A 27,986-nucleotide genomic window follows, 5' to 3' on the forward strand; every position below is an offset into this window, starting at 1 on the left:
CCCCCAACCAGTCAAAAACGCTTGCTCTGGCACCAGATGAGACTCCTGGGAGGTACAGCCCCTGCGATCTGGGATATTGCTTAAATACCGTAAAAAGCTCCACTCATTTACTCCTCCTGAGCACAGGAGAGGAAAATGGTGTGGTAATCCTGGCATAGCAGGTGGTGTTACTTCCATATCAGTATGAAAAGAAATGTGTGGATGTTTTTTTTTCCCCTCCTCTCTCCTGTTCACTCTTTTTAATCTTTAAATAAGACGATTGGTAGCCTGTTGGCAAGAAAATGGGCCCTGAATTTTTATTCAAAGTTATACAAGGATGATAGTTGGAATTTTTGGCAGGAGGCATGCCATTGCTTTTCAGAAAGTGCTGTCAAGGGAAGCTTTTTCGGAATTACCTGCTGGGCCTGGGCGCTTTTATGTTGTTGTTGTGACAGGTAGATTTATAAGGCTTGAAATTTGTACAAATCAGTTGTCATTCAGTGCGAGCTGTCAATGTGTCAAGCTGTCAGCCTGCTGCGAGGGGACGCCTGAGGGGGAGTACAAGGGGGCAACCATGGAGAAAGGAAATGAGTTCAAACAGACCTGAAATGGAGCTCAGTTCTCGGGGTTTGCTGCCCCCGTAGAGCCGGCATTGATTTTTCTTGATGTTGAGCAACAGCAAACCTAAAATGACACGTTGTTAGCAATCTAAAGTTGCTGTTTATTGTCTTTTAAATGGCAGCAAATCATGCAGAAGAGAATATAGTGCGTATTTTCGAATCGTGCATGTTTAGCAGCATCCCGTTCATGTCGCTTTCCTGGCCTGGCTGGTTTCAACCAAGGGACCCGCTGCTTCATTGATGAGTCCAACTTTCTGTAGCATTTTGCAGACACAGTTTGAAAGGAGGTTGTGTACTCATCTCTTCCTGGGCTGTGGATCACTAATAAACACAACATTAGAGGAGCGGGGAGCCGACACTGCTGTTGAGCCTGAAAAAGAGATCTGTGTCCCTAGCATGGCTTTAGCTCCCTTTTAAGAAAAAGCTGAAGTACCAAAGCCTTTGGCAGAGAGGGCTTTTTTTGGATGGTGTTGGACAAAATAGTTATATTTTCAGGGTAGAACTAACCATGGCATTCAACTATAGTCATCATTCTCCGTATAGTCACCAGTTAAAGGAAAAAAATAACAAACCCTTTTCCAGCTGTAAAAAGCAACAGCAAAAGCCTGTATGACTACCCAAAACAATCTGGTCAATTTCTTGATTTTTCTTAAAAGCATCTACATTAGTAAATATTTGGTTTGGTTTGGAGAATCATGCTTGATTCTCAGGAGGCTTTAAATACAACCCTCTTTTCATTGTTCCCTTGCCTTTCCAGTCTTACTTATCTATACCAAGTATATAGAGATATTTGAACATTCTGCTAAGACGTTATCTGTAAAATAAAATTAAACAGGCACGAAAGGCACTACTTCTTCAAAGTGTGGCATTTAGCAAGGGGGCCTGGCCCTCATCCAGATGTTTGAGTCTTTGCACCTCTGGGCTTAGTGTCCTGGCTTTAATCATTCATGAGACTTTTGGCTCATTTCACTCGTCCCCTGCCCATCAGGTGGCATGGAAGGGGGGTGGGCAAGGGCAGAGGGCAAGAAAGGGAGAGGGTTCTGGGGATGGGAACCGGGAAGGTGACACTTGAGAAGCAGTCAGCATCAAGAGGTAAGAAAATTAATCAAAGACTTCCATCTAGCCATTACCGGCTGGCGTTCATGGCCTCTGAGCCTCCGAGCTAAAAAGTCTGCAGAGAGGCTCCTGGCGCTGCAGAGTTTGTCTTGTAAAAGTGCAGCTGTCCAAAACATGACAGCTGCGGCATTAGCAGGGCCATTAAGAGGTGTAGAACATTTCCAGGGAAATGATTTGAAAAATGACAATGCTGGCTCCTGTGTGATATTAATTATACCCTATACTCGTGGCAAATAAGCTAAAATAGTTGGCAAGAAAGACAAAGTGAGGTGTCCTGTTTCTGACCGTCATTCTGATCAAACAGTCGCCAAGCTGGTAGGGCTTTATGGTCGGGAGGTAATTTTAAAGGTGAGAAGTATATACTCAGCCCATCAGTTAGAGCTGTATCTGAAAGATGGCCCCATGCAGCAGTGGGATGCAGGAGGCTGAGGTGAAGTGGGAAAGGTGGGCAGGGCTGTCCTCCATCTAGAACTGGCAGGTATCTAAGCTGTGCTGTCCAGTAGAACTTCCTGTGACATAGGATATGGTCTTTCTCTGTGCAGTCCAAAATGGTAACTGCTAGCTGCGTATACCCAGGAGCAGTTGAAATGTGGCCGGTGCGACCGAGGAAATGAATAGTTAATTGTGTTTGGTTTTATTTAAAATTTACAAAGTCTCATGTGGCTCCATATTGGGCATCACAGGAATCCGGAATGGTTTCTCAGTGCGATTTTGAGGCTAGAGTAGAATGTGGAAGTGAGTTGGTAATAAACGCCGAGGACTTCCATCCCCAATCCTTCCTGGTATAAAATAACACAAAGCTTTCTTTAGCTACTTCGTATTTTGCTTTATCCTTTTCCTACTCATGGAAGTAAGCGAGAAAAAATATTAGTCCACGTTATAAATGCGTAAGCTGAGGCCCAGCAAGGTCAAATAATCTGCTCAAGGTCACACGGCAAGTCGGGTGCTAGGTCAGCCAACTCCTAGCCCCGTGCCTCTTCCTTAAGATGCTGCTTTTCCAAGGCCTCTGGTGGGTGGCCCTTCTCTCCAGGAAGTTTGGAGTCTGTGCTACTGGTCGGCTTGCCCCAGGCTCCAGTACCTTCTCTCCACGGTGTTTTTACTCTTAACACCCAACACCCTCCTTGGGAAGGGCGTGCCCAGGACTGAGGCAGCCTGGAGGAAGCTCCCGGCCTCCCTTGCCTCGGCAGGCTTTCTCGAAGGCAGCCAGCCCTCTGGCCCTGCCCGCTGGGGAGCCTTCCTTTAAACCTGTAGGCCCTGCGAGTCTCCAGTCTTGGAATTGTTTTCTTTCGACCTGTGGATCAGATACATCATCCTTCTTTTGCCTCCCCGCTGATCCTGAGCTAAATTACCCTATATAAACAAGCCTTTGTTATTCCTGACTGTGAGAGATGTGGTGCTGGCTCTTGTTGCAGAAGAAAATAGACCTGGGAAGAAAGAGGTCATGAGCAGGTCAAAGTGCCAGAAGAAAAGGCTTCTGGGGCTGAAGTTTCCAGGTTTGAGGGGTGTGTGTGTTTGCACGTGTATGTGTGTGTGCACGCGCAGAGGGTGCTATATGGGGGCTGTGTGTGGGTGTGAGTTTGCGGCCACTTAGGTGTTTAAAGTGGAATCCACTCATGAGATTTATTAAATAAAAATTATAGAAAGTCTTGGTTAAGGTCAGCCTAGACATTTTGAAGAACTGTTGAAATGTTGCTGGGCTGTTATCTGCTAATCCTCCAAGTGTGCTGAAAATGAGAAATAGCATTCAGTGTTAAACCACCAAGTACAGAGAAAATGTCTTGAAATTACAGTGTTTGGTAAATTAGAGATTGCTTGTATGTCTCTCCTTCCAGAACAGAGGCAAGGCTGTTTTTCCTCTTTCCTTGTTTACCTTGAAAATGCACTTTACTGCCTGTGGTGTTTCTGTTAACCTCCCTGAACCCTCGTGATTTCATTCATGTGATTTGTTATTGAATGACCTTTTGAGGATTTTACAAAACATGACCTTTTCTTGTCAAACATTCAAGGGTTTGTAAAGTGAAGCTGTCACGGGGACTCCGCGTGTTTGCTAATTATAACTAATATGTTTCCCCACATCCTTGGAAATGCAAATCACTTACTTGTTCCATGAATGGCTGCTCTTTCCTGCCTGTGGGGTTGAGATGCCTCTGAGCTGCTCAAAGGGCATCTCTGGCCTGGGAATTTTGACTCCTCTTCTGAAAGTTAGGAAATAGGAACACTGATTCTACTGTAAGTTAATTTGACCCCTTGGGAATGACAATAAAAGATGCAAGGAGAGAATGAAAGCGTTAAGAACAGTCTAGTTCTTAAGAAGATAATGGGAGTAATGGATGCTCTCAAAATAGGGTTCTAGTGTCTGTCAGTCCCCGCCATGGACAATTTTTTTTTTTTTTTTTTTTTTTTTTTTGTAGAAACAAAGGCATGCATAGGGAATTTTTGCATATAAGAACAGTGTTACAGGCAGAATCAGGGAAAGAAAATTTAAGAGTCTTGCATTCCATTCCGTGATAAAAATGATTATAATGACAGCAGAAAACATTGAGTGCTTACCATGGACTCGGGCTTGTGCTCAAAACTCTCCATGCATTACCTCATGTAACCATCTCAACACCTCTATGAGGTACATATTTCTATAATTATCATTCCCAGCTTACAGATGATGAGATGGAGCCTCAGACCAAGTAACTTGCCTAGGGCTAGTTAGCAAAGGTAAGATTTGATCCAGAGTTGTCTTGACTAGAGTAGGTTCCTTCTTTTCCTGGACGGTCTGGGTTTTGGCTTATGTAGTGAAAGTGATTTCCTCTACTTCAAAGGCTTATTTTCTCCATGAGAACAAGGCTCTGTGTGATAGCTTTTCTCTTCCAGAATATTATCCTTTGTGGTTGATAATCACCCTATTGAGCTATTGTTGGCTTCCTTGAATCTTGGTTTTGGGCACATCCTGTTGGGTCAAATCATATGCCATGTGATTGCTGCTGATGAAAGAAGAGTTGAGTAGGGTTCTGGAGACTAAAAAGTGCATCCACCTATGTGGAACGATGGAAATGTTTTGGTAATGGATGGTGGTGATGGTGGCACAGCATTGTGAACATAATTAACAGTGCTGAGATGTCTATCTGAATGTGGTTAAACGGGGAAGTTTGTATGTATAGTACTAGAATAAAGGAAAAGAAAATCCAGTGAACCACACAACACAAACAGTGAACCATGGATAATACAATATGGCAGTATAATTATAAAAATGTGTTTTCATGAACTGTAACAAATGTTTCACACCAATGCAAGGTGTTAATAATAGGGTGGTATGGGAATCCTGTATTTTAGGCATGATTGTTTTATAAACCCACAACTTCCCTTATAATGAAAAAAAAAGCTATGTTAAAACTTAAAGTACATCCATGAATTTCTTATTGGAAGGAAAAAATAACCCCCAAATGTTCCAAATGACGCACAGTGACTGTTACTAATGATTTGTGGTTAAGGCAGGAGGGATTTTGATCTTGAGTGACTAAGAAATGGCTGCTTGTCCCTATGTTCTGTTTGCTAAAAAAAGGGAAGGGGGAAATCTGGGATAGCATATGGGTTGAGTACACTTCAAATTTTCTGAGCTTGGAGAAATTCCATTTGAATTGTGTGTAAGTTGCTTGAAAATAATAATTTTACTTTGGTTCTGCTCCAATCAAGGTATGGCTGTGTCTTGGAGAGATCTGCCAACCATAAAGGATTCTCTCCCCAAGGTCTTACATGAGGTCTCCTTTGTAATATTCAAATGCTTGGCCCTGCTCTGTCATTGATCTTCCTCACCATTTGGAAAACTGTGTTTATCTAGGTAGGGGAACTAATGGGCTTCTCCAGCTTCCAAGGATAACTCCTAGGAGATGCTGTCTTTCAAATGACTTTCATGTGTTTTCCTTTCTCATTTGGTTGAGAGACAAAGATGCACAAAGAAATTTGTGTCTTTGAAACAATGGAAATTTTTGAAGTCTTGGCCCATATTGTTTGCAGAGGGTCATTACAACTTTCTGTATTGGAAAAAAAAAAAAAAGTTCAGATTCAGGGCAGAAAAATATATTTCACTTCTTTTATTAGTCTGTTCTCAAGAGCCAAGCAATTTGTTATAAAAGAATATAAGAAATATTGAGAATGAGAAAAGTTATTCATTCTATAAAGCCTTGTCCCTCTTCCTACTTCCTTTTTTCCAGTATAGCCTTTGATGGCTTCATAAATGACCCTCAGTGTGAGAGAACCTGTCCATCCTGCCATTTCGAATGTATTGAAGGTGTTTATGAAGGATAGTTGGGTTTCAACTACATGGTAACCCAGGTTTCCACTAAAGAGGGTCCTTACACCTTGGTGCTTAATAGCCAGTGGCTTTTATAGTTCAGGGTTTTACCATTCTGGATATAGTCAGCCCGGCCTTAAAGTTTTTTAAAGTCAGTATTTCATAAGGTGGATTTTAACAAAGAAGGAAAATCATGAAAATTTCACTTTGGGAGCTTCTGTTTTAAATTGAGTCAAGTTTAGGGTCTGTTTCATTATTAAGAAGGTACTTTTTAAAAGAATTTTGTTGATTACAGTTAATGGCCATGCCCAAGGCCACCAAGACACTTTGCCAATGATTACTGTCAAGGATTGTGGCTTCGTGGTAGGGGTCTGAGTATTTTTAAAAATTTGAAAAATATTATTGAAGTAGTTGTAACATGATATAAAAGCACTTTTAGGTGAATTATAAAATTCATGAGAAGCATAAGGCATTACAGCTTTAGAAAGGGAGGAAATAATTGTATTAAGGCAGTTATTCCTAATATTTTAAGGTGAAATATGTAAGAATCTGAAAGCTATGAGCCTTTGCCCAGAAAAATGCTATGAACAAATTTACAGGAGTTTGGCGGGGATTCATGGGTCCCCCATCCTTGGGACCCCAGATTAAGCTTAGATGGAGAACTGCTCCCACTCCTGTTAGAGAATCATGCTTGACATGTTGTTCAAGCTTTTTTAAAAATTAAGGAATAATTTTGCTTTTTTGATTATAAAAGTTTTGACCCCTGTGCATGAAACTACTGAATTGGTGAGGACAGCTAAGGATTTTGATACCTATCAGCTGAGCTGTTAGAAATGTATCCATGAATTGCTGGATTTCTAAGCTGCATAGTGTGGTAGGGAAAATCAGTGCATTTAGAGCCAGGAAACTTGGGTTCTAGTCCTTCCACTCACAGTGTAATGATGAAGAATTCGTTTGACTTCTCTGTCTCCAATTTTAAATCCATAAAAGTGAGCAACTAGATTATAACCTCCAATGTGCCTTTCAACCTTGAAATTCATTCATTTGACTGTTTTTCTTTAGTTTCCTAGTTCCATTTCATAGGATCAAGCCATTGCCAAGGAGATGAGGTAAAGACAAACTTTACTTTTTAGAAAAGGTCCACATTTAATTTTGAGAATTTCAGTGAGTCAAGAAGAAATGATATTGATTATCAGTTGGAGGAGAAATGCTGAGCTTCCTAGGGGTGAAAGGTAGTGAAAGACATGAAATCCTAGGAATATTAGTGTACAATACATAAAAACTATTAGTGTACAATATAATAAAGGGCACAACTGCTTTTCAGACCCCTTAGAGCACAGAAATCCAAGTTATTTGTCCCTACCCATGTTTATTTTTATCACCGTTGCCATCTCCCAGTTGCTCCGTACCATTCCCTCCTTGTACCTTTAGATCACAGCAACCGTCCCAAAGTTTATCCTGAAGTGAGTTCTGGGGAACTGAAACAGGATACGTTGCGTACAGAAGTTCGTGATCTTGAACAGAGAGGAAATTCATTGACACCACTTTCTTAGTGTCCATCTGGGTCCCTGTATTCTAGGGGTTACGAGAATAAATTAGGCATGTTACACAGTTCATGTGACTAAATACTATGTAGCGGGAAAGTCCCAGGACTGGGAATGAAGAGACTTGAGTCCTAAATGCTGGTCACCAGTTCTTTGAGATTGGATAGAAGGGTCTTTTTTCACAAAGTTGTTTGTTCCTGTCCTGTTCCTATTGCCGATTGGGGGTTTCTAATGGCTCAGTGGACAGTAGCTGTTTGAATGCAGGCTACTGTACCACATTGTGGTTGATAGTCAAGACTTAGTCAGCTCCTCTCTATCTGGGTGGACGTGTTTCAGAATTTTCTATGTTTGCCCCAGACAGAGACTGGCACCCGGAAAGTTGTGATGTCTTGGGATAATTTAACTGAAACATTTTCTTCACTAGCAGTGGGAGGACAAAGAAAGGAAGAGGTCAAAGACATCAAGAGGCCAATGGTGGGATGCCGTGATCTGATTTGTGTGTGATAGCTAAGACCCATGTCCTTTCTGGTCACATCCCAGCACCTCCAGCTGCCAAAGGAGCAACAGCAACTGGGATGGAAATTAATGCAAGTGTTATAAAGGTGAAGAAACTGCGTCATGGAATTAATTAACCTGTCTCAGGTCACGTAAGAGGAGGGCTTGGGGCTGGGATAGAAACCTAAATCTCTCTGGCTTGACTGCCCAGGTTCTTTATTGTTATGTGAATAGTTGAAGGAAAAAGATTTGGAGGGGAATTACATGCTCTCTTTCCAGTCTCACCCTCCTTCCAAACAACTGTAGTTTTCTAACAGAGAGTGTTTGCTGCTGGTGACTCCCTTTCTTAAAACAGAAACCTATAAAAACTGAGGCCAGAATGAACGTGTACTCATGCATGTGTCTTTCTAAGTGTAAGAGAAGATGGAATGTCAACTCTCTTACCAAGTGGTTTAATTTCTTCTCCGTTGATTCAGAAAGGGAAAGAAAATGTCAGAGCTCCTGAAGTGCCTTTAAAACCAAGGTGCAGGGAAAGTATTAGAACAAGGAAAGAAAGGAGAGAATGCTATTTGTAGAATTGAGCTTCCATTTTCTCCCAGCTTCTTGTTTAAGGGCAGAAAACCTGCTCTGGGCTTCCTCCCCTCTTACCTGTTAGCTTGCGATGCGTTAGACTCAACATGCCCTTCCAGGAGTCCTGTCTTCCCACCCTCCCTTTGGATTTCCACTGTTAGGGGAACTGGGGACAGTCAGGGAGATGGTGCTCTCCTGGCACAGAGACTGCTTCTCCCAAAGCTGCTGGAGTCTTCTTTTCATTCCTTCTTACTTCCCTTCTGTTTACCTTTGGCTTGGTGAGTCGATTGGTATTTCTCTTTGTACTGGGAAAACTGACTATTTGCCATGAGCATGAGAGAGGGCAGAAAGCAGGGTTACAAACAGATCTGAAGATGTGTTTGTATCTGCATTGGTTTTTCTGTGGGCAAAGGACAGCGTTCCCATCCATTAAATATTTATTGTTTTAGCGACCTCGGTCATCCCTGCTAATAGAAAGAAGGGATGGCGTGATAATCCAAAATAGCAAAAAGTTCCAAGTTATTTATCTTTGGTTTGGCAGTGCAGTACAATAAAACCCCATGAAGTCAATCTAATTAGGAAGAAGGCCAGTTTGGATTAGTGAAACCCACATTATATTTTATGGAAAATTGGTTTTGTAGCTTTTAGATCTATATGGTAACATAAATTAGGTATCAACGTCTACAACAGAGGTTCTTGGGACCCTCTTAATGACTAGTTAAAAAAATTTGGCATCATATTAAATAATTTTACAAAATGGTTACTTCCAAAGTGATTCAGGCATTTCAAAACTGTTGTCTTATGGAATTTAACTATCTTCTATCAGTCTTTCCTATCTTATGTTATGAACAAGGCCTTTCTTGACATATGATAGGAAAGTAAATTGTTAAAATTTCTACAAATTTCCAATCTGTTAGATTTGAATGAACAAGATTGATCTATGTGATATTTTTCCCTCAGCAAATTTATTGTCTTCGGGATGTATTGCTAAATCTAATACAGATGGGATGTCGTTTTTTGTAATACTGTATTTCTTGTGATGTTCTTATATTGAAATACATTTTTCTGTTAATGCAGTTGATAGTTTTGTAATGATAATAGATTCCTGGTCCCAGCAGTTTTACTTCTTGATACATGGTCTTCTTGGGTCTCTAACCTTTTTTCCTCCACATTTACAGACCTATAAATACCTGGTAAAATATTACAGGTGAGCATCTTCCTATTTTGAAAGGAAAATCCACACCTTGCTTAGGTTCTGTAGAAACAGACTTGACTTGTATTCTTCATGTGAAGGCAAGTGAGGGACTTAGGGGTTCCCACCCACATGTTGGGCTACAGACAGGCTGCACTGGAATCATCCAAGGAGGTTTAAAAAATAGAGCTTTTCTGACCTCACTCCTGGAGATGCTGATTCAGTGAGTTTTGGTGGAGTTCAGGAATTTTTATTTTTAACCAGCTCTCTAGTTGCTTCGGGTGGGCTCCCAACCACAAGGAGGATGGCTGGAGTAGTTAAAAACACAACAGCCAGCCAGAGGCCCAAATTCGTCTTCCATCTGTGCATAGCAGATCAAGAGTTGCTTAATTTTGCAAGCAGTGGGATTGCTTGGGCCAGGAACTGCAAAATGGGGAACCTGGTCCTTTGTAGGAGGACGAGGCTGATGCGTCAGAGCATGTCTGCAATTTATGCCTGAGTCTGGTTCTCCTTTGTTCTTGGTTTCTTTCAAGGAACTCTGTTCTGTTAGAGCTTCTGCCCGGGTTTGCCCATCTTGGTCAAGGGCCTCATTCTAACCCTTGGTCTCCAGAGACCAGGAACTGCTTGTCTGCATGTAACGATCCCTCCTTCAACTTGCCTGAGTCTTGCTGCCTGCATGTACACCTCCTCCGTTTTCTCATTAGCCCTCCCCAGCTTGTGAGACTGGCCACAGTTAATCTTACACAGGACCCAACAGAACTCCATCTGCCCTTGAGATCCTTAGCGGGGCATTGTGCTGGCATGGAGCCAGCTCTTTGCAGGCTGGGAGGTGGGTGAGAATCAAGGACTAAAGCCCAAGTATTGGCAACAGGAAGTTCCAAAGAGATGCTCAGAGATCTGAATTGCTAGAGATAGTTAATTATTTACTCTACAAAAATGGAGTTATTAAAGGGATGTGAGAGGAGGTTATAACACTTGCAAATAAATCTGTGCTCCAAATCTGGAACTGGTGATATCCAGGAGTGCTGGAGAGGCTTGAGTGAAGTGGAGAGGCCACACTGCTTAGAAATGGACTTTATTAGGGCACATCCACCCATGCCTATATGGGTGTTTGTAGGGCCGTTCATGCATGAAATGTCAAGGACTGGTTCTTATCAAGGATAATTGGGATTGGAAGCCTCAGTTTTCAAGAATGAGATTGTGGAAATAATTGCCAATGAGCTTCATTTGAGCAGTGTCTGCAGACATACCATCCATCTCCTTAGTTGTGAATCTCTGCCCTCTAGTACCTCGTTCTGGAAGAGGCAGATGCGTTCTCCTGAGAGAACTCAGCACCATTTTCCCTTGCAAGAAAGTTCTTGAGTCTCAAGTTCATGTAAGCATTCCATTTGCTTAAAAAATTGCAAAATTGGGATAAGAAGATTTGCCACAGCTTTAAACACTGCAGATGTGTGTGGTGCATTGGAAGGAACCCCACCCTGGGTCAGATGTGAAGACCGGAGTGGATGCTGGGGTGAGTGATGCCACGATGAAGCACACCTGTGAGCTTCAAGCAGTGCCAGGCCCCCAGTGGGAACTGGGCTGGTCTTCCTGTGGGAACAGTCATCAACAGGCATCTTTTCTACCAAGAAGGTCACCTGTAGGCAAGGACTTGGCCTCCCTACTGGATGGAGCATAAAGCCTTTGCTTTTTATTGGTCAGAAAGTATGCCTAGTCAATGGGACTTAGCCCATCAGGGAGATCTCAGGTCTTCTAAGCCCATCTGGGGAGATGGGGGGATGGTATATTCTAATACAGCAAACCCCTGCTACTTTGGACAGACTGAGTGACACCTTCAGAGCTAGTTGAGTTGTACTTACTGTTTTAAGAGAAATGTATCTTTCTCACCTTTTTTTATTGTGGAAAAATGTACATAATGTAAAATTTGCTACTGTAACCATTTTCAAGTACATAATTCAGGGGCATTTAGTACATTGACAGTGTTGTGCAACCATCACCATTATCTAGTTCCAGCTTAATCACTTTTAAGTATAGAAAATACTTTGAACGGACTGACTTTCTCCACAGAAAGAAGCTGACTTCATTATTACGTTTGCATGCACACACAGACACACACAAAAACTTGTATATATAAATATACAAACTATGTTATGTAAATTTCATAGTCATATGATGCCCAGAGGGACTTTGGAAGTTCTCTGTCCAATCCTAAGGATGTGGAAATGGTGAGTGTGTCCAGGGATTTTATGAGATTAGCCCAAGTTTGGCAGAGGCAGGACCAACAGGTCTCCCAATCCTAACACAGTATTTTTTTTTTTTTAGGTATTTATAATTGGCAATATGTTTTTTATAAAATATATCATTGAACTAAAGCCTTTAAGAATAGCTTATTTTCTTTGCTCAAATATTCTTTCCTCAAGTCTTGTTTATGTTGTGAATTTTAACAGCAAACCCTTTCTTTGTCCCAGCATAGACTAAATTTTACCACAATATTCCATATTTTGGTATCGTGAACTTTTCTTCTCCCTGGGTTGGCCTTGTACTGGTGGAAACTTAAAGTGTGGGAAGTAACGAACTCTTGTGTGTGGGGCTGGACCTGGGTGAAAACACCTCTGTTCTTACAGGGTTTGGGGAGGGGTAGGCTGGGGAGGCAGGGAGGAAGCTAGCAGAGGCTGATGCTGACTGACGGCTCAGGCAGAGGGAGGGCAGGGCAAGAGAGGGTCCTGGCCGCTGTCGAGTCCCAGGAGGTGGGAGCGAGAACCCCAAAGAGAAGCCCAGACTCCTCAGAGTCCTTCGGAGGTGGAAGGTGGGTCTTGGTAGTAGTGGTGGAACAGGTTGTGTACAGCTGAGTGTTTGTGGTTGGAGAGGACACAGCCCCGGAAGACCAGTGGCACAGGCTTATGGAAAGCCTGTCTGTGAGCAGAAATCTTTGTCCCTGTGCCCGCAGTGGCATGTAGCTGGGTGGTATTTGCCTCTGGTTTTCTTAATGTGAGTTCCTGTCAGCAGGGCGACTGCTAGCCCATGCAGTGCCTGTGGGAATAAGAGGAAGGAGCCCCCTTTCCATGTGTGGACACAGCCCCTGGTCAGAGTGTGAGCTTGGTGAACTGAGTGTGGGCTGGATCTCGGGCCCCACTTGTCCCCATGACCAGGCACAGTTGTGTCGAGAACGCCCCAAGCAATTGCACGAGTTGGTTCTGTTCACCAGGCCCTGCAAAGGGAATTTCCTGTTGTTCTGGAGCCTCTGGGTGGCTGTGTCCCCTTCTGTCCTCCCAGCCCCCCCCTCTCACCCCCCCCCCCCAGCTCCCATGGCCATCTTAAGGGTCAGCTTGGTTGACTATCCTCAGGATGGGGTATCCCAAGCACCAGAGGCTTTCAGAGGCCCACAGGAAAGTTGATGGGGACATCTGGGAACACAAATAACTCATTCAAAAGCTGTTTGGTGTGAGCTAAGTGTAAATGACTTCTGTGGATTAGATTTCCTTTGGAAATCCTCAGGGGGTTAAAAATTAAGGGGAAAAGTGTATAGAAAAACAAGTGTGAAGTTTTGCTTTTGCTAATGGCTTTGAAAACTAGTTGAGATATGTAGTAAACTGAAAATACAGCTGGTTGAACATTCCTGAGCCATGCTAGGGCCCTTTGGCCCGTACCTCTTTAATAAAGTAGGGGCTGAACTAGATGCAATCTAGGCAATAATGAATATTCTTGTAAATCTCTCTGGACTGAGAAACTGTAAAAATGTGGCCAGAGCCCAAGCAGCACCTTCCCCCCTTAATTCTCCTAATAATACTAACAATGAATCTTTTATAAGACATTAAACTTTGAATACCATTTAACTAAGCAGGTTTTAAAAGCAGTGATGGCAGTAACTGAACTGATTAAGATGGCTTTTAAATTGTTTATTATATATGATAGTAAAAGAGTTTCCTTTTACCTAAAAACATAGTTTTTGTCCTGAGTCCCAAAGAGTTTGCATATTTATTTACTTTTTTTTGAAGTGTGGATCTAGAGAGGCAGTTGCCTGGTTAAGAATGTGTAAGCATGGAATTTCTGAGAGATACTAGAGGAAATGTTGAATACGGAACAAGGAAAAAACTGTGAAAATTAAAAAGTGCAAAATAAGACAAACCTAGGTGAAATCATCTAGTTGAGAAATTTTTTTAGAATATTAACTTGGGAAAAAAAAGGAAGGCTGAGATGTGCTTAGGTCAAAACCTCAACCCGGTCTTTTCCCTTTGCTTTTCCTTTTGTCGGTTTGCTGTGCTAAGAGCCTTACTCCAACATGTGCTCTTGCGGTTGAACTTCTTTACTCATCCTCCTTCCGGCATTCCTTGGAAAGGCTGTCTTCACTCAGAGGAGGGATGTTACACAAGTGGGGAAAACTGTAGACTTGAAAACCTGGCCAAATATTTTGTTGCGCCGTGAACCGTGGCCTGGGATTAAACATGAATAGAGAGCGATCGGGCTGTCCTCTTCCCCCATCTGCTACAATTTTCTTTTTTTTTCTTTCTGGTTTGATTATTAGTTTTGCTGCCTCTTGAGTTAAAAAAGTTGGATTGTTTTCTCTGTTATAAAAAAATAACACATACATCAGGCTTGTAGATAGCCCTGGCCAACGATGAAGACATTTTGGGGCCGGGGCGGTAAGGGGGCAGGGGTAGGAACCAGGCAATCCATGGAAAATGCAGATTTCCACTTTATGCCTGGTGTCTAGGAAACAGTTGGTAGAGGGGGACAAGGTTGTGTGGACTGGTAAATTTAAAACATGTATGAGCCCAGGCTATATCTCTAAATCTGTCTCTTGTTCATCCCTATATCACCCCCTTTCTTCCTCTGTACACACCCTGTGGCAGCTGCCCCATTTTCAGGGTAAAGAAAAATGAGAGGATTCCACAGTGCCTTTACATGTGATTGCTAAAGCTATGGCATTCACAGAGTTCCTCAGGTTTTCCCTGCTTTTTTTTTTTTCCATAAAAACAAGATTTCTTATGCAAAATGGGTCACTAGAAAGCACCAAACAATTTCTCCAGAGCAACAGCCAGTGTTTCATGCAGGAGAGATGTTAGCAAACCACTGACATATGGATGTGATCTCTGTTACTTTGACCAGATTTGGTTTCTACAGAGTGCGTGAGAAGGGAAGATAAATTTTGTCCTAGTAATACTATAGCGACTCATAAATAAATGGTTACCCTTTGGTGCTTGCAGTTTTCATTAAAGCCGCCCGAGCTTTGTTATTGACACCATAGGCTGCCTATTCAGGGAAATGCAGTAAAATTTATCAGTGTGCTTTCTACACCTAATAAATCATCCAAACAGGGAACCATATGGCAGATAAGACCTTGAAAATGTGGCTTCAGCATGTGAGGAGTCAAGTTGCTGAAATCTTGAATGATTACAGCCTGCACATTTTCCCCTGGAATATCTTATAGTTATTTTACATGTCATTTTCTTGTTCACCCTATCACCTCTTTGTCTCTCTCCCTCTTTCCTTTCTTACCCCCCTTTAGCGCCATTGGGTTTGCTCCCCCCCCCCCCCCGTCGTTGTTTCTCACTCTTTGTTTTTCTTTTGGGTGGGGGGCATTAGCTGCGATTTCAGCTTTAAGATCAGCATCCGGAGCAGATAAGACATTTTTATAATGCCTTGCTGGTAGGGAGAAAGAGGGGGCAGGGAGGAGCAGAGACTGGACGGGAAGGGATGATGTATGTGGCGGCTGTGTCCCCACTCTCCTGCAGCCCATTGTCATTAATCACAAGCCGTTAGGTTTTTGCAGAGCTGCCTTGTCTGTACAGTGCCTCAGAAAAGCCATTGTTTTTCATGCCACAGAATAGGGGGGGGGAAAGGAAGAAAGAAACCCTAGACTTTTTTTTTTCTTTCCCCTCTTTCTGTCTTCCAGAATCTCCCTCCTCCCCTGTCTTCTCCTAATCCTAGCCCCCCCTAACCCAACCCAACTTCCTTTTCTTTCTCTATAGGAGGTGGGGGAAGGGACAAGCAAACCCAAATGCTCAAACTCTCAGTGCCTCCTTACCTGTGCTTCCTGCATTATCTGACTACACACCACGGGACTCACCATTGTGATGTAGTCACTGATAATAGCTGTGTTACTCATGATGCCACTTATTTTAATTTACAAGGAGGTTTTGGTGGATATGTGTTGGAGGTGTTTTTTTCTTTCTTCTTCTTGCAACTGTGGGCTGGTTGTTCTGTACATAATCCGAGGATTACCATCAAGATAGGAAGACTGGTGCCCACTGTGGAGCTTCCCTGTTGGGGACCAGGGAAGAAGAGGGCTGCCATCTTGGGGAGTTAGTCTGTACCACACCTTGCCTTGACTGTGGTCCTTGGGGGCTCCAGCATGCTGGCTTTGACCCCATTGTCGCCACTGGCTTGGCAGAGTTCTTCAAGAGTAGCATGGTGTGCGATTGTTTGACACCTACCAGTCAGCTTGGGTGAATCTTAGTGGTTAGTGGGGGAGTGGTTGTGGCCCTTTCTTCTCCGCTAATCTGTCACTTGGCCTTGAGAAGGCAGACCCCACAGACTGCAGTGGCTTTCCGGCTCTCAATGAGAAACCATAATTGGTTTGAATACTAATTTCCTTAAAAATAGGCATCACATTCTGTAAAACACAAGTGCCAACCTCAAATGTCATATAAGTGGACATTTTAGGTATAATTTTATGAAATTTGCTGTGAAACCAGCACATTGGTGCAAAGGGAAGCATAAGAATGACGTCTATATGAACTGCCTGATTATAAAAGAAAAAAAAAATGCCTTAATTACTTCCAGATACAAAGTGTTTGAACTAGGTTCCCCAAATACTGCCTACTAGAGGTACTTAGGATAGTTACTGTAATGAAAATGAGGGAGTGATTGCTGCTACTGCTTCACTTGGAATATTCATGGTATAGAAAAAAATCACTGTCTGCTTCCAAAGGGAGCAGAGGAACCCTTGTGTTACATATGGGAGTGCACCTGTCTGGCTTAATCTGTCCGGTGGTGGCCTGAGGGGCTCGCTGTCCCAGAACTTGCCCTGCATGTAGGGTGCAGGTTACTGAGCTCTCCTTCAGTTTGCTGTGGGAGAGCAATCAGGTGGCTGCCTGTATGATACACAGTGAGGTGCCGAGGATTGTGAGGAAACTCTTAGGGAAGAGGGGATATTTGGAAGTAAGTCATGTAAGTGGGGGAATTCCTAGGGCCACACGCACATGCCCAAGACAAGAGGCATGTGCAGAAAGAATCAGGGAAACTCCTATGCTTTGGCCTGGAGGTAGTCTCTAAACTCAACGTATGGACAAGCCCTGAAGAGAGAGCATTCACACAGGTCAATCTGCAAAGACTGGGAAAGGCATTTTCTTCTTTTCCTGTTCTTCCTTCTTTTATTTATTTATTTATTTTTTGGTTAGTTCCTGGCATTCAAAGAAAGCTCTGTTACAGCAGTAGCTTTAAGGAACAGATGCCTCAGAGTCTAAATTCCAATGATACTTTGAAATATCAAAATGTCCGGGTTTCAACAAAAGATGACAAACCACACTAAGAAACTAGAAGTGATGGCCCAGGCACAGGACATGATGAAAGCATTACAGACCATCAAGGAGGAGAACCAGACCTGGGATATATATGCTAGACAAAGACTTAAAAAAAAAAAAGGTCCTACATGTGATCAGAGCACTAAATGAAAACATGGACAAAGAACTAAAAGTAGAAAAATAAAAGGCAAACACAAAGACAGTATCAAGACAGAGATGGAAGGTATTAAAAGGAGTCAAACAGAGCTGAAGACCACAGTAACAGAAATTAAAATTCCCTAAAGGGGTTAAACAGCAGATTGGAGCTGTTCATAGAATCTGTGAACTTGAAGACAATTGAAATCACTCAGTCTGGGTACCAGAAAGAAGAAAGAATGACGAAAAGCCCATAGAGCCAAAGGAAACTGTGGGACATCAAGTATACTAATATACGCAATGTGAGAATCCCAGAAGGAGGAGAGAGAGAGTGTGGAGAGTGTATTCAAAGAAATAATGGCTGAAAAAAAACTAAATTTAACAAAAGATATGAATATGCGCATCTAAGCTGCTCAGCTAACTCCCAACAGGATAAATCATATTGACCCATGCTGTGGCGTATTATAATCACACTGTCAGATATCAAAGAGCAAGGTAGAATTCTGAAAGCCACAAGAGAGAAGCACTATGTCACGTACAAGGGAGCCTCAATAAGTCTAAGTGCCACTTTCTCATCAGACACCAAAGAGGCAGGGGGATGACATATTTAAAGTGCTGAAAGCAACAGTCTGCCAACCAGGAATCCTATAACTAGCAAAACTGTCTCTCAAAAATGAGGGAGACATTAGGACATTCTCAGATAAACAAAGACTGAGGGAGTTGATGACAACTAGAGTGGTCCTACTAGAGATGCTAAAGAGAGTTGTGCAGGTCGAAAGGAAAGAACAATAGACAACAGATCAAATATATGGAATCATGATGAAATAAAGATTCCAGGTAGAGACAACAACAGGGGTAAATAAAAATAACAGCATGATTGTATTTTTGGTTTCTAACTCCATTTCTTTCTAAAAAGCAAATGCATAAAATGTAATGAGAAATCAGTGGTTTGGGACTCATAATGTATAAACATGTAACTTGTGACAAGAGCTATATAAAGGTGGGGAGTCGGGGAAATGGGAAAAATAGTTGGTGTATCTTATTGAAGTTAAGTTGAAATTACAGCAAACAAGATTGTTAGAAATTTAGGATGTTAAATTTAAGCCATGGCAGAGAGAATAAAAAAAAATTTGCAAAGCCCCCCTGAGGGACTGGGGAAAATGGTATAAATATTAAACTTCCCCACCTGGGGAAATCCTGATACTCTTGCAAGCATATGACTACCAGTTTAATAGGCAGAGCCCTTGATCTTGGGGCTTGCCCTTATGAAGCTTGTTACTGCAAAGGAGAGGCTAGGCCTACTTATAATTGTGCCCAAGAGTCACCCCCAGAGAACCTCCTTTGTTGCTGAGATGTGGCCCCTCTCTCTAAGCCAACTTGACAGGTGGACTTGCTACCCACCCCCCTATATGGGACATGACTTGCAGGGAATGAGCCTGGACCTGGCATTGTAGGATTGAGAAAGGCTTCTTGACCAAAGGGGTAAGAGAAATGAAACAAAATAAAGTTTCAGTTGGTTGAGAGATTTCAAATGGAGCCAAAAAGTCTTTCTGGAGGTTGTTCTTATGCATTGTTCTGGTTTGCTAATGCTGCTGTTATGCAAAATACCAGAAAAGGATTGGCTTTTATAAAGGGGGTTTATTTGGTTACAAAGTTACAGTTTTAAGGCCATAAAGTATCCAAGGTAAGGTATCAGCAATAGGGTACCTTCACTGAAGGATGGCAGATAGCATCCAGAAAACCTCTGTTAGCTGGGAAGGCACGTGGCTGGAGTCTTCTTCCTTTGTTCACAGGTTGTGTTTCAAAATGGCATTCTCTAAAATGTCTCTTGTAGCTGCAGCTGTCTCCAAAATGCCACTCTCAGTTGTTCTGCAGCCCTTCTCTGAGTTCTTTTCATAGGACTCCAGAGATTAAATCAAGACCCACCCTGAATGGCCAGGGTCACACCTCCATGGAAAGTCAGAGTTCACACCCTAACCAAAGGTGTCACTCATAGTTGGGTGTGTCACATGTCTGTGGAAATAATCCATTCAAATGTTTCACTCACAGTTGATTGAGTCACATTTCCATGGAAACACTCAAAGGATTGCAACCTAATCAACACTAATATGCCTGCCCCCACAAGATTGCATCAAAGAACATGGCATTTTTGGGGACATAATACCTCCTACCCTCTGGACCCCAAAATGACATGATCTTTCTGTGTACAAAATACATTCATCTCATCACGATATCACAAAAATTTAAATCATTTCATTAACAATAGGTCAATACAAGATCTCATCAAAATCAGTTACAGGCATGGTCTGTCCTAATGCAAAATTCCCCTCTGGCTGTGGACCTCTGAAACTTAGAACAAGTTATCTGCTGCCAATATACAAAGAAGGGGACAGTCATAGAATAAGCATTACCATTGCCATAAGGAGAAACTGAAAGGAAAACAGGGTTCACGGGACCAATACAGTTCCTAAAACCAGTAAGTCATTAGATTTCCAAGTCTGAGAGTCATTTTTAGAACCACGTTGTATCCTTGGGGCTTGAGAGTACAGAACTGGAGTACAATCCTTTCCTAGGGCCTTTGCAGTAGCCCTTTTCTCTCCAAATGCTGGGATGAGTGTGCCAGCATATCCACACATTGGGGAGACCACCTTTTTCTTGGCCCCACCCTCCTCAAACATTGGGGTGCCACCTGGACTCTGCCTCTCTGGGGCAAAGGCTTTCCTCTCTCTGAACAGTGGGAGGTGGCAAGCCCATGGCTCTCCCCAATACCCAGGAATGTGCTCCACTGTCTCTGGGTCCTGGAGTGGCAGCACACTTCCTGAGCATTGAGGCTGAAGGCCGTTGCTCTGCCTCTGGGGCAAACTCACCCTTTCCATGCGTGGGCCACTCCGCTCTCCCAGCCCGAGACCTCTTGACTCCAGATCTCAATCTCCATGGCTCTGTCTTTGAAGAAATTTTGGCTTCAATTTGTTCCTTCTCCATCTCCTCCTGTCCAGGCCGGCAGTGGCTCCATCTATACAGATCTCGCAAAAATCTTGTGACGCACACAGGGGTCAAAACTGTCAGACAACAGGAGTTTCCACAGATCATTTCTGGATAACTCCATCTCCCATCCTGGCTTGTACTGAAATGACTGACTGGTTCCAGTTTTCATTAAATCCTCAGGTGGGGCACTATCCTCTGGGGTCTCACTTCCTGGAAGCCCAGAATCTTCCAAACCATCAATTTCTGGTTTCTTTGTGCCCAAGAGTTCATTTCTCAGCTTACCTCTGTCCTGTCACATTTTACTATAAGCTGCAAGGAGAAGCCAGACGACCTTCTCCACACGTGGTCCGGAGATTTCCTCAGCTAAGTATCCCAGCTCGTGGCTTTCAAATTCTGCCCTCCATCTGACACCAGGACACAATTTTGCCAAATTCTCTGCCATTTTAAATCAAGGATCGCCTTCCTTCCAGTTTGCGATGATATATTTATCATTTCTGCTGAAGGGCCTCATCAGAAGTATCTTTAGAGTCCATATTTCTACCAATAGTCTCTTCAAAGCAGTTTAGGCCTTTTCAGTCAAGCTCCTCACAAGATTCCAGAATCTTCCCCTTACCCATTTAAAAAGCTGTTCCAATATGTTTGGTATTTGCAAACTCAGCAGCACCCCACTTCTCTGGTACCAAAGTCTGTTCCAGTTTGCTAATACTGCTTTATTCAAAATACAAGAAATGGATTGGTTTTTTTTTCTGTTGAAAAATGTATTTTTAAATTTCGTAAGCATTAAAAAACAAACAAACAAAAAACCGTACCATTCCCTCCTCCTCATGCAATCAGCTCTTAAATGAGATTCTTCAAATTTTACATTTTTTCCATTCTGGCTCGTTCTTTGCTTCCTCTTCATCAGATTCAGTGTTGGCAAAGATGGTTTTGGGCTGAGTTTTGGAATAAGCTGGAGAAACCCAATATGGGTTGTGTTCAGCTGCTTTGGCATGCTGCAAAATGGCTTCTCAGGGGTTGCTGTCATCAGTCTTATCCAAAGCAGTGTTCTTCACAACGTATGATGACAGAGTGCCCCCTTGGGTTCCAACCTGGCCTCCATGACCTGGGCCTGCTACAGGAGGTTCGGAATTATGAGACTTCGGAGGATCCAATCTGTCCTCCTCCAGCTCTTTCCTTGTACTCTGCCGGCAGGGCTCACAGAACATAGGCAAGACCTGAGAGGTGATGATGTAGTCGTAGGTTAGAGTCTCTGCTTGTTTCGCCTTCCACTGGGTTTTAACCACACATCATTTTGCTCCCCTCTGACTTATTGGGGGTCGTAATATACTTTAGTCAATCCATTTCCTGTTCTGACCATTATCTGGTTCAGCTTTGGATGCCACAGGCAGCAGACAACTCTCACATCTGTGATGTCTATTTCATATACTCTTTGGAAAGTCCTGCACTCAAAACAGGTTTGCTGCTGCCACATCCCCTTTGAACAGATGTACTAGTGAATAGGAGTTTATCATCTGGACTGAAACAGCAGTCATTCGTTGGGACCATGGTGGGAAGACCAGAGGCTGAAAAAAGTGGCTTATTAAGCTGTCGGATATCCCATAATTTTAAAGTATCATCACCCCTATGAGAGGCAAGGACATAACCATTATAGGAAAAGGCCACACAAGAAGTGTCAGTGTCTGGCTCATGAGCCTATTCATAGTGGAATTTAGGATGAATGGTCAAATTTCGATCCCAGATCTGTATGCTTCCATTCTGGCAGGCATCTCTATTATATGTACACATGGTGGGAATTGCCTTTTCACCCTGCATCATCCGTGGTTTAAATACCCCTTTTTGCTGCTTTGGATTGTCAGCTTCCCATGCCCTCACAGTTGCATCATTTGAGGAAGTCACAAATTCTCATTTTATTTGGGGATGCTATGAACCAGTATGAAGCATTGCTGTATGGCCCTTGGTATTGGCCATGTCCACGATATACTGGTCACCCTTAATATATTCCGTTACTTCAAAACTGTCTCTATCGATCACTTTGGCCTGAGAGCTTCCAGATACAGCAAGAATCATGTCCCCTGTGTTACTATACTATAATGAGTTGATCTGGTGGCATTCACAGGGCTGAAGAGAACAAAATGCCTTAAAAGAAGTATCCATTCCAGCAAAATCACAAAACTTAACATCATAATCATACTCTCCATTCACCAAACAGGCACCTGAAGGATCCAGACCTAATGCAGAAACCATTTTAGTGCTGTGCTTCAGCGTTACCTCATGAGAGTCAGGAATCTTGTGGACAGGGTTTTCCTCCTCTTCAAAATCAACATCATCATCATCATCATCATCATCTTCTTCTTTGCAAAGAGGCGGGAGTAAAGGACCAAGGATATCTTCCTCAAGATTAAATGGTTCTTCTGTCATTTTGAGGGGTAAGGGAGGGCCAATTGACTCATCATCATCAGAAGAATCAGAACTTGGTTCACTTTCACTGCTGCTTGTGTTCCTGGACAGTGATTTCCAGCAATCTCTGACTACTTTTGAACTTGAAGGTGTTGGTTCAATATCTTCATTTTGCCTTCTTAGTTCTTTCTCTCTATTCATTTCTTCCTCTTTTGCTCTTGGTTCCAGTGTTTTCCAACTTCTTTCCACAGCTGTTCAAACATCACTTCCAAGTCAAATGTGCAGGCTTTTTTTTCTGAAACCCACGAAACCCGTGGTGATCGCCAGCCGCGCGTTGGGTCCTGATGTATCTGGGCCTTCACTGGGCCCCGGGTGCTCCATGGCTGGCCACTGGCTGCAAAATGAGCCCCAGCCCCAGTGAAAGCTGAAGACTCGTGGCAAACCAGCAGATTAGCTTTTATAAAGGGGAGTTATTTGGTTACAAAGTTATAGTCTTAAGGCTGTAAAGTGTCCAAGGTAAGGCATCAACAATGGGGTACCTTTACTGAAGGATGGCTGATAGCGTCCGGAAGACCTCTGTTAGCTGGGAAGGCACATGACTGGCATCTTTTTCCTTTGCTCCCAGGTTGTGTTTCAAAACGGAGTTCTCCAAAATGTCTCTTGTAGCTGCAGCTCTCTCCAAAACATCACTCTCAGTTGCTCTGAGGTCTTTCTGTTCGTGAGTTCTTTTTATAGCACTGCAGAGATTCAATCAAGACCCATCCTGAATGGGCAAGATCACAGCTCCATGGAGATACACAATCAAAGGATTCCATTCTAATTAACATTAATACACCTGCTCCCACAAGACTGCATCAAAGAACATGGCGTTTTTGGGGACATAATACATCCAAACCAGCACATGCATTATATAGATATCCCTTTTAAGTTTATAGTGTATTGGAATAGCTAGAAGGAAAAACTTGAAACTGTTGAACTCCAATCCAGTATCCTTGATTTTTGAAGGTGATTATGTAACTATATAGCTTACATGGTGTGACTGTGTGATTGTCAAAACCTTGTGGCTCACACTCCCTTTACCCAGTGTATGGACAGATGAATAGAAAGATGGGATCAAAAGTAAGTGTATAATGGGGGGTGGGGGAAGGGTATCGGATGTTTTGGACGTTCTTTTATGCTTTTGTTTTTTTTGTTTTTATGATTTTATTTTTAGAGTAATGACAATGTTCAAAAATTGATTGTGATGATGAATGCGCAGCCATAAGTTGATACTGTGAACAACTGATTGCACACTTTGGATGATTGTATGGTGTGTGAATACATCTCAATAAAATTGCTTAAAAAAATTTAAGTCATGGTAACTACAAAGAAAACACTGGAGAATACACAAGCTCATAGGGCCAGAAAGAAGTGTACATGTTGCTGGTAGCAGGGGGAATGGGGAGTTAATGCAAAATGGTGTAGGGAAAGTTTTAATAATGGAAGGTGGGGAGGGTATGGCAAAATACTGAGTGTGGTTAATCCCACTGAATGGTATGCTTGGGAGTGGTGGAGTAGGAAAGTTTATGTTGCATATATATTCCTGCGATAAGAAAAAAAGTGCAACTAAAGAGACAGTGACAATTAGAGGCAGTACATGATCTTGAAGGGGATCTAACAAGGGAGGAATGTAGGGTCACAATGAGACTATTGGGACATATGAAAAAATTGGAGTATAGCATAGTTTTAGATCAATGTTAAATTTCTTGAACTTGATAACTGCACTTAAGGTAGACAGGTGAATATCCTTCTTAGAATTAAGTGTCCAAGGAACAGGATGTATGCAACCTACACTCAACTATTCAGAAATGGATAGATATATGGATGGATAGATTGATAGATTAATGGATAGATGAAATGATACGTAATGGTGGCAAAACATTAAAGTGGGTAAATCTGGGTAATGAGGGATAGGAACATGTTGGAGTTCTCTGTAGGTTTGTGTTACTTTTGTAACTGTCCTGTAGATTTAAAGTTACTTTAAAACCAAAAGTTTAAAAAAAATCTGCCCTCAAATTAATTCATTTGCATTCTCCCTGTACACTGCTTTCATCATACCAATCCCCCTTTCAGAGTCTTTCAGGGGCCCCCACTGACTTGCAGGATCATAGGCAGTCCTTTTAACTATGTGTTCTCTGCTCCCCTCATTCTTTACTTTCTGAACTTCTCTCTTCTCCTTCGTTCATGCTTCCTGCTCTAGCCAACCCAGTCTCATCACTTTCAAACACGTCATTTTCTTTCCCATCTTTGATTATCTTGTTCATGTCCCTGAAGCGCCACATAAATTCCCTCCTTCCTCAGTTGCGCACAGTTTTTGAGGTCAAGCCTGCTTCTTAATTAGCTCAGTAAAGCCTCCTACCTCTGGTTCCATCTGTGTCAGAGGCACCAGGATGGAGCGGGTGTCAGAAGACCTGGTGCTACTGATGGCGGTGACCGTGGACGAGTCAACCTCACTGGGCCTCCATACCCCAGTAGGAGACAGAACCTTGAGAGCAAGCTTCTTGCCCCTCTCCTAGGAAGATCCAATGCCGTGATGAACAGAGAGAAGATTTGCAAATAATAAGAGACTTTCCTCAGCTGAGGGAGCATTTGTTGGGAATTGAACATGGACTGACTTGTCACTCCTCTTGTGTGGCTGTTTTATAACACGGTTCACCTGCTGTATTGTTGTTTGATATTTCCTGTGTTTGTATTGACTCTAAGTTGACATTTTCTTTCCTTTGTGAGAGCTGCTTCAACTTTGGGAGATTCTATTTGTTATGTAATAACACTGGAAAAGTGATGAAAAAATTTGCATCCAAGACCCATTCTCTTTAATTCTCTGTTCTTGCCCTTCTCCCCACAGTAAGACCCTATCTTAATGTGGACATCTTTACCAGGTTTTATAGATGTATTTTCCCATCTTTTTGTCCTATCTGTATAGAGTATGATTCTTCATGTATTTGCTGGGCACGTTAGAAGGAAAGCTGCTAGAGACTTTTCCCTCCCAATCTCTGTAGTTTGTACCTCACAATTGGTTTTCAGTCTGTACTTGTTGGTTTTAATTAATATGAACAGCTAAAGGGGATTTCTGTGCTAGAGATGGATGGTGTGCTGACTTGTATATATTATCTCCCCCAGAAAAAGCCATGTTGTTTGATGCAAACTTGTGGGGGCAGATTGAACTTTTTGATTAGGGCGTGACCTCTTGATTGGATGTTTCCATGGAGATGTGACCCACCCAAGTATGGGTAATACTTTTTATTGGATTATTTCCATGGAGGTGTGGTTCTGCCCATTTAGGGTGGGTCTTGATTTAATTACTGGGGTATTTTAAAAAAAGCCACACAGGCCCAGCTGTAGCCAAGAGAAACATTTTGAAGACGGCCATTGAAAGTAGACTTTTGCTACTCCAGAGTTTGCCTGGGAGAAACTAAGAGAATAGCCCCAGACGCCTAGAGAGAAACATCCTGGGAGACAGCCATTTAGAAACACAACCTGGCAGCAAGGGAGAAGATACGAGCCACATGCCTTCACAGACGACAGAGGTGTTCCAGATGCCATTGGCCATCCTTCTGTGAAGGTGCCCTATTGTTGATGCCTTAGCTTGGACACCTTTATGGCCTCATGACTGTAACTGTGTAACTAAATAAACCCCCTTTATAAAAGCCAATCCATTTTTGGTATTTTGTATGATAGCAGCATTAGCAAACCAGAAAAGATGGATATACATATGCTCTAGTGTGGGGGGTGAACACACAAAGCCCCAAATGGATTTCTATTCTTGGGCTGGGTTAGAGAGAAAAATACTCATGTCATAGGATCTCTCTCCCAGTTTTTATCTCCACATCATATTTTCTTGACCATTTCTCTAGCATCATAGTCTGTTGTCTCCTGAAGATGATTGTGTGCTCATTGTCACACAGCAACTCTCCTGGAGGCACGAGCTGGTGTCGGTAGCACCTACTTTAGTTAGGTAGATTCAGGTTCACAATTGGCCTCTGCAAACCAAATAGCTGAATGACCCTTGTATGAAAGTTTCTTAACCTCCATGAGTCTCAACATCTTCATCTGTAAATGCAGCATTATATGTTCAAGGGCATTCAAAAATTTTAACGTTTTCCCTTTCTCTGTCTTTCCGAAGTCATATTTTGTTCTAATAACGTTAGCCCACCCTTCCTGCCTCATTATGTCATCCATCCTTATCCGGGGTGTGGTGTTTGCTCTCATTGCATCTGGTAAGAGTCTTGGGCCAGGATACCCTGAATGGTCCTTGAGAAAAATTTGTGGGTAAAGACCAAAGAGCTCATGCTATCTGCCCCTTGGAAGGACCGTGTTATCTTCACAAATAGGGCCTGTTGATGTTTTCATTAGAAAGGTCAGTCATCTTTGAGCTCTGACTTTAGCTTGATTGTAGGTATCAGGAAAGGAGAATCTTGGATGAAGTATACCTGTTGAATGAAGATATATAATTCAGACACATTTTAAAAATAGAAATTCACCTTTATTTACTAAGAGTCTTACTGTAGGCATAGCATCTCATTTAGAAATCATCAGCCTTGATAACCCAAGTAGAAATGGGTCGCAGGTTGAAGAGTTGGCTGATTGTTTTTGTTCTCTGGCTTTTGGCTGAGAGTTGGCCTTCTGCAGTGGGAATGCAGAGAAGTATACTTTCCCGTACCCTTGCGCATGATTCCAGGTCTGTAGAAGTGGTTCTTGTAGTCTGAGGCTTTACGGTTTTCCTCATCTGGCCTTTGGTACATATAGTCTTGCTCACCTTGAATATATTTCTGCTTCCTTTTCAGCACTCCAATTTTGAATTGCTTTTCAAGATGTAGCACCCCATCTTAGGGATGGTGACTTACTCCTGTAGTAATTGGCAGGTGGGTGTGACAATTGACAGTTAATCCTATGACTTTTTGGTCTCTCTTCTGTTGCTGTTTTGAACTGTGACTTTGAACTTGGTGGTTTGCCTATCTCATACATGAGTATCCTTGCCTTATGCTTCTCTCTCTGCATGTCTAATGCAGTGCTCAGCACAGAGTAGATGCTCAAAAACTCTAAGTAGATAAAGTTTTCTACTTGTTCCCCCACCCCCCAACTTTCCATTCCTGCATTAACTATTTTGCC

At 42.5% G+C, this 27,986-nt stretch overlaps 1 protein-coding gene and 1 pseudogene across 2 annotated transcripts in view; one reads left to right on the forward strand and one right to left on the reverse strand.

The window, feature by feature from the left end:
* LRMDA (leucine rich melanocyte differentiation associated) overlaps positions 1-27,986 on the forward strand; it is a 1,132,756-nt gene that overhangs the window by 147,247 nt on the left and 957,523 nt on the right. The gene's annotated exons all lie outside the window — the stretch shown is intronic.
* LOC119510356 lies at positions 21,293-23,219 on the reverse strand (annotated as a pseudogene).

This window comes from Choloepus didactylus, chromosome 15 (genome assembly GCF_015220235.1).
Source record: "Choloepus didactylus isolate mChoDid1 chromosome 15, mChoDid1.pri, whole genome shotgun sequence".
In the NCBI taxonomy this organism is placed as follows: domain Eukaryota; kingdom Metazoa; phylum Chordata; class Mammalia; order Pilosa; family Megalonychidae; genus Choloepus; species Choloepus didactylus.